The sequence below is a fragment of the Schistocerca gregaria genome, chromosome 5 (genome assembly GCF_023897955.1).
Source record: "Schistocerca gregaria isolate iqSchGreg1 chromosome 5, iqSchGreg1.2, whole genome shotgun sequence".
NCBI lineage: Eukaryota > Metazoa > Arthropoda > Insecta > Orthoptera > Acrididae > Schistocerca > Schistocerca gregaria.
In genome coordinates, this window is record NC_064924.1 from 189,623,727 (window position 1) to 189,636,162 (window position 12,436).

Sequence of the window (12,436 nt, forward strand, 5' to 3'; positions counted from 1 at the left end):
TTTAAAGCCGGTGGCAGGCATAAAACGTTATCCGAAATTGTACTGAATGCTTTCTCAGAAAATTATTTTGAACAAATAGTTCATGAGCCCACTCGAAACGTAACTCCTAGCAACAAATAATCCTGGACAAATAGGGAGTATCATGACGAATACAGGGATTAGCGACCACAAGGCAGTTGCTGCTCGGTGGAATGCCGTAACACCTACAAACACCAAGAACAAACGGAAAGTACGTATATTTTTTTTTAAAAAAAGCTGATGAAAAAAACTCTTAACTCATTTTTAAGAGAAGGTCTCCACTCGACCGATCTGATCACGTGAGCATAGAAAAGATGTGGAATGATATTAAAGAGATAGTATAAACGGAAATTGAGAGATATATACCACATACATTAGGAAGTGATGGTACTGATCCGTCATGGTACACAAAACGTGCCGGATCGCTGTTGCAGAAACAACGAAAAAAACATGCCAAATTTAAAAGAACTCAAAATCCCCAAGATTGGCCAAGTTTTGCAGAAGTTCGAAATATAGCGCGTACTTCAATGCCAGATGCTTTTAATAATTTCCACACCGACATTCTGTCCCGAAATCTGGCAGATAACCCAAAGAGATTCTGGTCATACATATAGCACACCAGTGGCAAGACGCAATCAGTACCTTCACTGCGCGATAAAAACGGTGAAGTCACTGATGACAGTCCCACTAAAGCAGCGTTGTTAAACACGGTTTTCCGAAACTCCTTTCCCAAAGAGGACAAAGTAAATATTCCTGAATTACAGTGAAGAACAACTGCTAAGATGAGATACCTAGAAGTAGGTATCCTCGGCGTCACAAAGCAGTTTAAATCACTTAATAAATGCAAGGCTTCTGGTCCAGGTTGTATAGCAGTCGGGTTCCTTTCAGAGTATGCTGATACAAATGCTCCATAATTATCAATTATGTACAACCGCTCGCTTACAGAAAGATCCGTACCTAAAGGCCGGAAAATTGTTGAGTTCACACCAAAACCAAAAAAGGGAAGTAGGAGTAATTCGCTGAACTATAGGCCTATATCACTAACGTTGTTTTGCAGTAGGGTTTTGAAACATATACGATGTTCGAACATTATGAACTACCTCGGCGTCTGGTCCCGGCGGAGGTTCGAGTCCTCCGTCAGGCATGGGTGTGTGTGTTTGTCCTTAGGATAATTTAGATTAAATAGTGTGTAAACTTAGGGGCTGATTACCGTAGCAGTTAAGTCCCATCAGATTTCACACACACACACACAACTACCTCGAAGAAAATTAATTTCCGAGTATTCAGCACGGACTCAGAAAACATCGTACTTGTGAAACACAATTAACTCTTATTAATCTTGAAGAAATGAATGCTATCCACAGGGGATGTTAAACTGATTCCATATTTTGAGATTTCAAGAAGACTTTCGACACCGTTCTTCTCAAGTATCTTCTAATCAAACTGCGTGCCTATGGAATATCGCCTCAGTTGGGCGACTGGATTCGTGATTTCCAACCAGAAAGGTCACAGTTCGCAGTAATAGACGGAAAGTTATCGAGTAAAACAGAAGAAATATCCGGCGTCCCCCAAGGAAGTGTTAGAGGCCCTCTATTGTTACTGATCTGTATTAACGACACAGGAGACAACCTCAGTAGTCGTCTTAGATTATTTGCAGATGATGCCGTCATTTACCGTCTTGTAAAGTCATCAAATGACCAAAACGAATTGCAAAATAATTTAGATAAGATATCTGAATGAAATTGGCAATTGTCCCTGAATAAAGATAAGTGTGAATTTATTCACATAAGACTAAAAGAAATCCGCTAAATTTCGATTACGCCATAAGTCACACAAATCTGAAGGATGTAAATTTAACTAAATATTCAGCGATTACCATTACAAGTAACCTCAACGGAATGATCAGATAGAAAATGTTGTGGGTAGAGCAAACCAAAGGAAGCGATTCATTGGCGGAACACTTAGAAGGTGCAACAAATCTAGTAAAGAGACTGCTTTCACCACGCTTGTTTGCTCTGCTCTGAAGTATTGCTGTGCATCATTTGGGACTGACGGATGACCTCGAAAAAGTTCAAAAGAGGGGCACTTCGTTTTGTACCATCGCACAGACATGATATGTGAATTGGATTGCCAATCGTTAAAACAAAGGTGGTTTGCATTGCGATGGGATATTCTCATGAAATTTCAATCACCAGTTTTCTCCTCCGATTGCGAAAACATTTTATTGACACCCAAATACATAGGGAGACATGATCATCACGATAAAATAAGAGAAATCAGGACATGCACAGAAAAAAGTCATTGAAATGGAAAATATGTGAAATATTTATTCCGTATGATTTCAAATTAACAGAATATAAACTGCCGCCAGTCCTCATGGATATACGCTGTGTTCGACTTAGTGGTTACTGCCGTAAACTGTGTTTACTTATAACGAAAAGATTGGGCTCTGAAACAAGATAAACACCGCCAAAACTGTTCCAAACTTTCAGTATTTGTAATATACGTGAGAAGCACTGAAATTTAATCTAAATTTTTACTTCTACCCTGAAAGTGGCTTGTCACTGACTAGAAGTCCATCGTAAGAAAAATTAATTACGTTATCTTGGATTATGTTAAACCATAAATTACCAAGGGTTACTCAGAATCAACCAAGCCGTTATCATTACCTAAAAGCGCTTTGGTACTAATGTTCCTCGGGTAAAGACAAATTAAGCAACGTCGTTACAATGGCGTTTCCAATAACTCACAAAAGGAAACATTAAAAATTTCTAAACAGGTTAGAAGCGGCGTTAATGTACTAGTAAATATTACAGATTGTCAATGTTAAATAAAGTAAATTATTGATGGTAATGAAATGAAACTACTCTTTGCCAATACTAGTAATCTACACTCTATAAACTTACTTTAGTTGTAACTTCGGTGCAATTGTGGACCAGATTTTTGACCCTATTAAAGAGATAGTAAGTCTAGGTAAACGAAGTATTGCCAAATTCACTTTTAGTAAGTATATTTATACGCTTAATGTGTTTACTGATCCGTTAGCTGAAACAGTGGTATTACATTGCCTTAATGTGATAATCTACGGGCGGCCATGAGCTGCTATTGGTACTGCCGTCCTCGTACTACCCCACACAGCTCGCTTGTACGTAACTGTATTAGGCTTACTGGTGCCGGTGGGTGAATACTCAGAGCGTATCCACTGAGCAAATTTAATCACTGCTATGGAGCACTGTCAGTCCTTCAGCGGGCCTTAATGCAGGTCCGCAAAACATCACAGCATCCGTGGATATGCCTTCCGTGACAGCCTGCCGTGACAGCTCATAACAGACTGCTGTCAGTTTTGCACACATAACTTACTCAACGTGCCGTGGCAGCTGAAATGACCAATGCGTTTTGCCAAACCATAGGCTTCTTTCTACTTCCATTACTTAGTTATTGTCCTATCTAATCGTTGAACTAAAGCAAGTAGACATAAAATGCCTGTGAACATTATTTGTGAAATAACAATTTTTATAAATCATACACGCAACACACACAAAAAATTAATTTAGAATAGTGAAATTTCGAGGAGACATTTGTCTAGGTAGCATATTTAAATTACTAACACTGCAAGATCACAGGTCAATGCAAACGCTAGATAATCCATTGCAAATGTGAAATGCTGGTACATTACTAACCGGTGAAGCCGCCAGAATGTTGAATACAAGCATGCAAAGGTGCATGCAATGTGTTGTGTCGGATGTCAGTTCGATGGATGGAGCTCCATCCCTGTTGCACTAGGTCAGTCAGTACAAGGACGGCTAATGCTGGTTGTGGATGGTGCAAGAGATGTCCAATGATGTCCCATATGCCTTTGAACATTATTTGTTAAATAACAAATAACATTGACGCTGACGCTCCCAGCGCTTAGCGCAGGTACTCGGGGTAATGGAACACATCCACCTTCTGACGTTAACAGAGGACAAAACTAAACATAAGTAGAATGCACATCTGTCATTCCGCCAACCATCGTCAGTTGAAGAGTTGTGTGAGTAGAATGTACACCAACGAAGAGAAGGTAGAAATGCTGCTCATCTATAGGGAATGTAAGTTAGCAGAATAGTAATTGCAGTATTGTTTTCTTATGCACTGGTACATTTAGTACAGTAATTTAGACCTTTTAAATCCTGTTGTGCAAACAGCGTCGACATAACGTTTCTTTTACTGTTCTCGTCTTGTTGGGTCGCTTCAGGAAACAGGAAGTTTCAACCCACGGCAATACAATCGTTGTAAGTTCCGCACACACAAAGCTGCCGAAGTTACTGTTCTCGCTTCCATTGCTATGAGTCCACATATGAGCACACGACAGCTTGAACAGGAGATTGGCATTCCTAAAACCAGTGTACATCGTATTCTTAGAGGTCACCGGTTCCATGCTTACCATGTACACCTACATCAAGAATTGCATGAGAATGATTTCCGGAATCTGTCAGAGGGCACAATAACAAATCCTCGCCAACCCGAACTTCTTCTCCAATGTTCTATTTACTGACGAATGTTCCTTCTCTAACATAGGACAGATAAACACAAGGGACATGCGTTTAAAATGGTTCAAATGGCTCTGAGCACTATGGGACTTAACAGCTATGGTCACCAGTCCCCTAGAACTTAGAACTACTTAAACCTAACTTACCTAAGGACATCACACAATACCCAGTCATCACGAGGCAGAGAAAATCCCTGACCCCTCCGGGAATCGAACCCGGGAACCTGGGCGCGGGCAGCGAGAAAGCTACCGCACGACAACGAGCTGCGGACAGGACATGCATTATTGGTCCAGCAACAACCGGCGATGGCTTAGACAGGCGGAACATCAGCGTCAATGGAGAGTTAACATCTGGTGTGGGATGCTTGGTATTACAATTTTTGGCCCTTATCTCATCAATGGTAGTCTAAATGGCACAGCGTATGTCAGCTTCCTCAGACGAATTCTTCCTCCTCTTCTGTATGAAGTGCAGCTAAGAACCAGAATGCTTATGTGGTATCAACACGATGGATGTCCAACACATAATGCCTCGAGTGCACGTCGTTTTCTGAACCGAAGGTATCCTGCCAGATGGATTTGTCGAGGAACAACAGTCACTTGGCCTGCTAGGTTTCCTGATTTAAATCCTCTGAACTTTTCTCTTTGGGGATGCATTAAAGACGTTGTCTATCGCTATATTTCAACAACTCCAGAGTGCACCAGTGTATCGGTGTCCAGGGCCACCACTTTGAGCGCCTTTCAATGTTATACTCTTGGACAATGGTACAGGAGAATCAAAGTCAATTTTGTGTTATGTTTTTACTTGGTTTTCATTTGTCTTCTGACAACTCCAGCAAGTGGAGGAGTTTGTGATCCCGGGCTCAAAGTCAATGTTGCGTTATGTAATTAATAACGTTGTGTTTCAGTTAATGGTACACTGTGATACATTTTTGAATAGGTCTTTAGGAGAGGAAATTAATTACCGAATAAAAAATACAGGGTGTCATTAAAAAAAGTCATAACACTGTTCATATCTTTGTAAAAAAACAAAGTTACAACGAAAGCAATTCTGCTGATTGATGTCCCCCTGGTGGCTAAAGAACATTTGCTTGTAGGATTTTGTAATTTGCATCTGGACTAACAGTTATTTAGTGTGGTCAAGATAAATGGGACAGCCTGTATACTACTTACAGTTTTAGTTATGATACGTCAAAGGACAAGTAATAGTCACAGCTTTTGGTTTTTGATGGCATGTGGTGTGTGTGTGTGTGTGTGTGTGTGTGTGTGTGTGTGTATCAGTGAGCCAAGAAAATTCTAGGATGAGTCGGAAATTGAGGTGTACCCATTTGATTTATGACTAGACACTTCACTGCAAATCACTATGCTTCACCAGTCTAAACAAGACGTGTGAAACGCCCTGATATGTATATAGAGTTTTCAAGGAAACATGCTCGTATGGCCAAGGCAGTTAAGCTGAACGCTCGTTTATAGCACGAAATACGGATTCGAGTCCCGGTGTGGCACTAATTTTCCGCCGTTACCATTGATTCAGTGCAATCCCCACATGCGGCTACCGTCAGTGAAACTTTTGAACAATTTCTTGACATTTATTTCATTCATCATAGTCTATGCTTTTAAATAGGTTGTAACTGTGTCATTTAATTTGTAGAAATGCGTAATACACACTGCGCTGTCTTACAGTACATTAATTCCCTACGGTTTACGCTCATTGACCATCTTCACAGCGGAAAAATATGTTTTCTGACAACTTCACATGGCATACATGCTCTTTAACCAGGAAAGCATACTCCGCTGCTGACCTGAAAACGTAAGAAAATTTATATTTAAGGCCTTAATAAGGGCTTACCCAAGCATAAAACAACGTTGAAAACATGTAAGAGCAGTAAGTGTACAGCACCATTGCTCAGAGATAACGTTTCAAGATACGCATGCCACGTGAAGTTGTCGCAATAGTTATTTTCCAGTGTGAATACGGTCCATGATCTAAACCGATAGTGAAAAAATATATTGTAAAACACCACAGAGTGTATCATGTATTTCTCATAGTAAATCGATGCTGTTGACAGTTGCCTGACAAAAATCAAGTATCGTTAAAGCTTTCAACAGCAAAGTGCTCCAACAGTTGCGTTGATTTCTCGCTACTCATCTCAGGAATTTATTTGTAAAATACCAACGTACATACACTGCCTGATACGAAAAAGGTGAAGCACCAAGAAGGGATGGAGGAAACTAAATGAAACTTAACGTACTGAGGGGGTATATGATGTTAACGTCAGTGATTACAAAATCTAGTCACATTTACAAAGAACTCGGAAACGGGCCCACTTGAAACGAGCCCACTTATCAGCAAGACGTCTCAGCCCCACTGGCCTTGGTGAATGCAACGATTCAGTTGAGTAGAGTCTCGTAATGTAGTTCAATTCTATCTTGAGGCAATATGGTTCACAGTTATTGCACCTGCTTCTACATATACTGGATAATGAAACTGGAACGAAATTCACGGACAAGCTGGTCTCACACATGTTCTATCGCCGACAAGTCTGAATATGATGCTAAACACGGGAGGTCTGAAGATAAGGCAGACAGTTCACTGAGACACGTGCTCTGTCTGGACGATCAGTGTGTCAATACGATAAAAGTAACACGAACGGGCGCTAGACGTAAGTGACGTACCGTTGTGCCGTCAGAGTTTCCTCAATCATTACCAGCCGTGACCTGACATCATATCCTATGACTATCGACACTATGGCGCCAGGAGTTACAGCGCTGTCTCACCAAAACATCTGAAGACTGCGACCTCTCCTCAATTCGCCGCTATGCTCACCGATGGTTGTCATAAGGGGTAGTGGAGAACCACGGCTCATCACTGAACACAATGCGACGCCATTCATCAACAGTGTATTCTTCCCGGTAATAGCACTAATGCCAAGGCAGCCACTTGTGTTGTGATACTAAAGGCAGCCTGCACGTGGGACAGTGATTTCCCGGTCCGGCTGATGACAGTTTCCGACAAATGGTGCAGGAGATACATAATTCCTCAGGGAGTGCATTACTTGTTCTTGGATGGCAGGCACAGATGTAAAGGAGCTAGGATGAACAATGCGGCGATCCTCCTGTGTGGTGGTCAGATGTGATCGATGGAAACCTTGGATACCTTGACGATGAGTGTCCCTGCCCTCATCCTCTCATGAAGTCAATCATTGGGACTCTGTCACACATCAGACACTCCACATCTGACATTGTTAATTCTCCTTATGTACCGTACACACCGTGTCTGCTAACAACAATCTAACTGTCACATAGAATTACGAATGTAATCACTTACATGCTGGACAATGGCGTTCACGTGTACGAAGCTACATTGAAATCCTGCCATTTTTTCTTCGTACTTTCATCTTTTTGACAGGCAGCGAAGTCGCTCTTCGTAATAGGAATATATTCCAGAAACTCTACATGAGGAAAGAAACGACACTGGCGCATAGCTTTATTATTTACATCTTGTTCTTGACATTTAAATTTCATGGTTCATGAAGTGCACAGTTAATGAGTACCCTAGAACATATTTCGGAATACCCTGTTTATATAGATTAATAATGAGAGTCATGGGGTTCTGGGTACAGTACTACGTTTCGAGCATACGAAGAATGAAAGATATACTTGAAAGTAGCTTTACTGTTAACCACAATGACGTACGGTTTACACAGATGAAACCCGTTTCGACTTACATGTTATCTTCTATTAGTATTACCGTATAATCCGTCCAAAGACGTCGAAGGCTTAATCCTGAGTTTACACTGAGGCTCTTGATGGTATTACATAACAAAAGTACTATACAACAATTTGCAATCGGTAGGCATTACTATCCTGTAGCCGACGCAAACAAAAATATCATTGCTGTGTGATTTCAACAGTTAAAAATGTGGAATGAAGAGAAAGTTTCTACTCTAGCATATTTTACCTTATCCATGTTGCCTTTTGGACTTTCTGAGACAGTTACGTCTTACCCTGACTATTTCACAAATCGAAATCCGTTGACAATATTTTTAGCCACGTAATCCCATTTACTTAACGCTATTAATTGAAAATCATGGCTTAGATTGCTCGCTAATATTTTCGCAACTTCTCCATGATTGAAACATGTCAACTACGAATGCGACGGATCCTTGTGGACTGCATCTACGAATGTAGTGCGGTACGATACGTTGAGAATGTGGGTTTCGCGACAGGCGTGCCAGAGATAAATCCCTGCAGTCGCGCTATCCTCTGTGTCCTCGGTGGATAGAGCGTTTGCCATGTAAGCAGGAGATTCCGGGTTCGAGTCCCGTTCGGGGCACACATTTTCATCTGTCCCCGTTGACGTATGTCAACGCCTGTAAGCAGCTAAGGGGGTTCATTTCATTGTAATTTCATTCTAACGAGCTTTATGGTCACCGATGGTACCTGTACTTTCAGACATGTCCGAAAGAACAGATATATATATATATATATATATATATATATATATATATATATATATATAACTGTAAAAAATTAATTAATTAGGTCGTGTGAAGAAACCTTATGTTATACTGACACGTTCCACATCATTACAAAATGTTATATTCATGATATGTGGAACAAGTATTAATGTTATGTACTCTGGACTCATACCTTCTGTGGGCCATGATTGTACAGATTGAGCTATGGGGGCATGATTCAGGCCGATCATCAGCCCTTCGATTCTGCTAGTAACTCATTACTAATTTCCAAACTTCTCATTTCTCCGAAAACTCTGTGATACTAGTTCTTTTAGAAGAGAGGACAGGCCAGATTCCGGGTTCCAGTTCCAGCCTGGCTTGAGGTTTTTATCTGCTAGGCAGCGTCAAGCACTTTCATGTCTGCAGAGCGATGCTTACACACTTCGGTCGTATTTCGAGAGTGATTACGTCGTGTATCTGAAAGGTGTCAGTATCATCCACCTTTAATGAAAGTACACACTAAGAAAAAGAAAGTGATGCATCACGAATGAATTATCCAAATAGCATCGTAATCTTTAAAAGTGATGTACATGTATAGACAAACATATGATGACAATTTCAGAAAGTTGGATGATGTATTCAAAATAAAGGACTTCACAAATAGAGCAAGCCAATAAAACTGTCGTCCATCTCTGGCACTTATTGAAGCAGTTATTCAGCTTGTCACTGATTGGCAGAGTTGTTGGATGTCCTCTTCAGTGATATCGTACCAAATTCTGTCCTATTGGCGCGTTAGAACCTCAAAATACCTGGTTGTTAGGAGGGCGCTGCCCATAATGCTCCGAATGTTCTCAGTTCGGGAGAGATCTGACAACCTTGCTGGCCAAGGTAGGTTTTGGCAACCACGAGGATAATCATTAGAAATTCTAGCCGTGTGCGGGTGGGCATTATCTTGCTGAAATGTAAGCCCAATTTGGCATGCAATGGAGGGCAATATAACGGGGTGTAGAATGTCGTCGACGTACTGTTGTGCTGTAAGGATACCTCGGATGACAACCAAAGGGGTCCTGCTATGGAGTGAAGTGGCACGCCAGACCATCACCGACAGCTGTCGGGCCTTATGGCAGGAGACAGTGAAGTTGCTGCCCTACAGCTGTCCGGGCGTCTCCAGACACATGTTCGCTGATCAGCGGCACTCAGTTCGATGTGGGAATTATGACTGAAGCTAGTTCTACTCCAGCCAATGAGATCTCACGCCGAAGACGTGGGGAAGTCCGTTGAACTTTTAGTGCTCAGAGCTGGCTTGCTTTTGGCGTGACTTGCCATTTTTAAAAGTGGAATTTTCCATCGAATTATTGTTCGAATTTTTGTTCAGTAAACTTTTGGGAGTCTCAGAAACGGGAACCTACGCAACTGGGCGAAATCTTTGGCACTGCTGGATCGTTTTTCATGAATATTGGCAGTCAGCCTCAAAAAAGGTTCAAATGGCTGGGCACTATGGGACTTAACACCTGAGGTCATCAGTCCCCTAGAACTTAGAACTACTTAAACCTAACTAACCTAAGGACATCACACACATCGATGCCTGAGGCAGTCGGTCTCCCCCACTGAAGAAGGTAGCACCACAGCACAGCGCCTGGGATGTTTCGGAACAGTTAAGTCACAGTCTGACGGTGCGTTAGGTAGCAGGTGCTGGTCTCGAGTCCACTTTGAATAAAACATTTTGCCAGAGTATCAGGTTAGTCGTTTTGTTTCACAATGTCGGTAATTACTGGAGTAATTAATCTCAGTTATCAAGCGAGTTGTTCAAATTTTATCGATTTTAAACTTAGTTTTCGTTATTCGCCACTGTCAGGGTTTTTCCACTGTGCTCTAGAGATTTTCGTGAGCAGACTGAATGGCCGGAAGTCTAGTTTGACGGAATTGTTGGTGAATTTATCTTCTAGGATCTTCGTTCGACCTTTGTAGCGAGTGTTTGGGTGTTTAATGTTTCATAAGAGCAACCGTGTCCGACGGCAAGATTGTTTGATTCACTGATCTTTTGACCTTAGTGCTTTCTACCGCCAGTCTCCATCTTCTCTAATGAATGATCATAACTCTCCTGCTTAATAAATGTCTTTTTAAATGATCACTGAAATTCACTCCCTGATCGGTCCTACTGGCGTCGTTTGGTCGGTTTCCGTTGCGCATTGTGAATAAATCGTAGCATCATATCTCATCATATTGTGTTACCAACTGCAGACGATATTTCACTCAGTGGAATTTACCAATATAGAAGCTCTGCGTGCTCTTCGTGGGAAACACAATAATAGCTTCACCAAATCCATTAGGTATAGCGAATGGTTTACCCCGTATTTGGAGTACGAGGTCTTTCTGTCAATGGGAGACGGTGGTAGACAATACTGGAGTACCATCTGCTTCTATTTATTCCCTCAGACTAGGATGTCTCACTACCTGCGCCAACAGTTCCATGGTGAGTGTATGTAGCATCTCAGTGGCTTTCAACGTACTCGTAATATTCAGTCGTTTTCTACAGCGACTCATCCATCCAGGCGATATATTTCTATGCCTCGAGCGTCCAGTAAAGAGATTCATTTGCGACGCTAATCCGTCTCCTTGTGACGTGCTGAACAAGTGTGTGAGGAAGACTTCCTTACGCCGTAGCAAGGCGGTGATGCTGGTTGGTACAGCTGCTCGTCGGGTGTTATTGCCAGACACTGAAATAGCTTGTAAATTGCTTCGCTGTTCCCATGTTACAAGCGCGAAACTCTGCAGCCACCGCTATCCGTAACACCTTCTTGTCCATGGCAGTTGAGCCACGCGGTCATAGTTTCCCTCAAATCGAGGTGGGTACGGTATACCCTGTAAGTACGCCAATCGATTATTCATTACGTGTTTATGGGTCGACAGTGCGAATTTTTCGAGCTCAGCGTGCAAGAGGATGAGAAGAAAGGTAAAGAGAATATTGAACGAAAAAAGTTTTTCTAATTACTGTGATTATTAAAAGTGAGATGACTCTTGTCTGACCTTAAGATGTGGAATTTCGGTAAAAACAAGCATACTAATTGAAGAATTCAGAGGAAGGTAACATTATAAGAAGGGAGTTGCATTGAATTTAAGTGGTGTAAACGTTTAACATTAAAAACGCGTGCTGATCACAAAAGAATGGCAATTGTCTTAGGTGGAGATTGATTTGAGTTTCAATCATTTTCGTGAGGAATATTCCAGATTGATACTAACTAAGAATAAGTGGACGTCCATTAATTATGTGAACTGCGAAAGGGGTGGTGGGGAACAGATGTACACCAAAATCTCAAGAACGACGTAACGAGAATCGCACGTGAACAGTTTAATTAAAAGAACATTCATTATTAAGACAGACAACATTTTGTTTGTTTTATAGAATTAATCATAGGCACAGACACCATTAAAG

At 41.4% G+C, this 12,436-nt stretch overlaps 1 protein-coding gene across 4 annotated transcripts in view; it reads left to right on the forward strand.

Moving 5' to 3' along the window:
• LOC126272310 (lachesin) overlaps window positions 1–12,436 on the forward strand; it is an 853,630-nt gene that overhangs the window by 362,836 nt on the left and 478,358 nt on the right. The window lies entirely within an intron of this gene.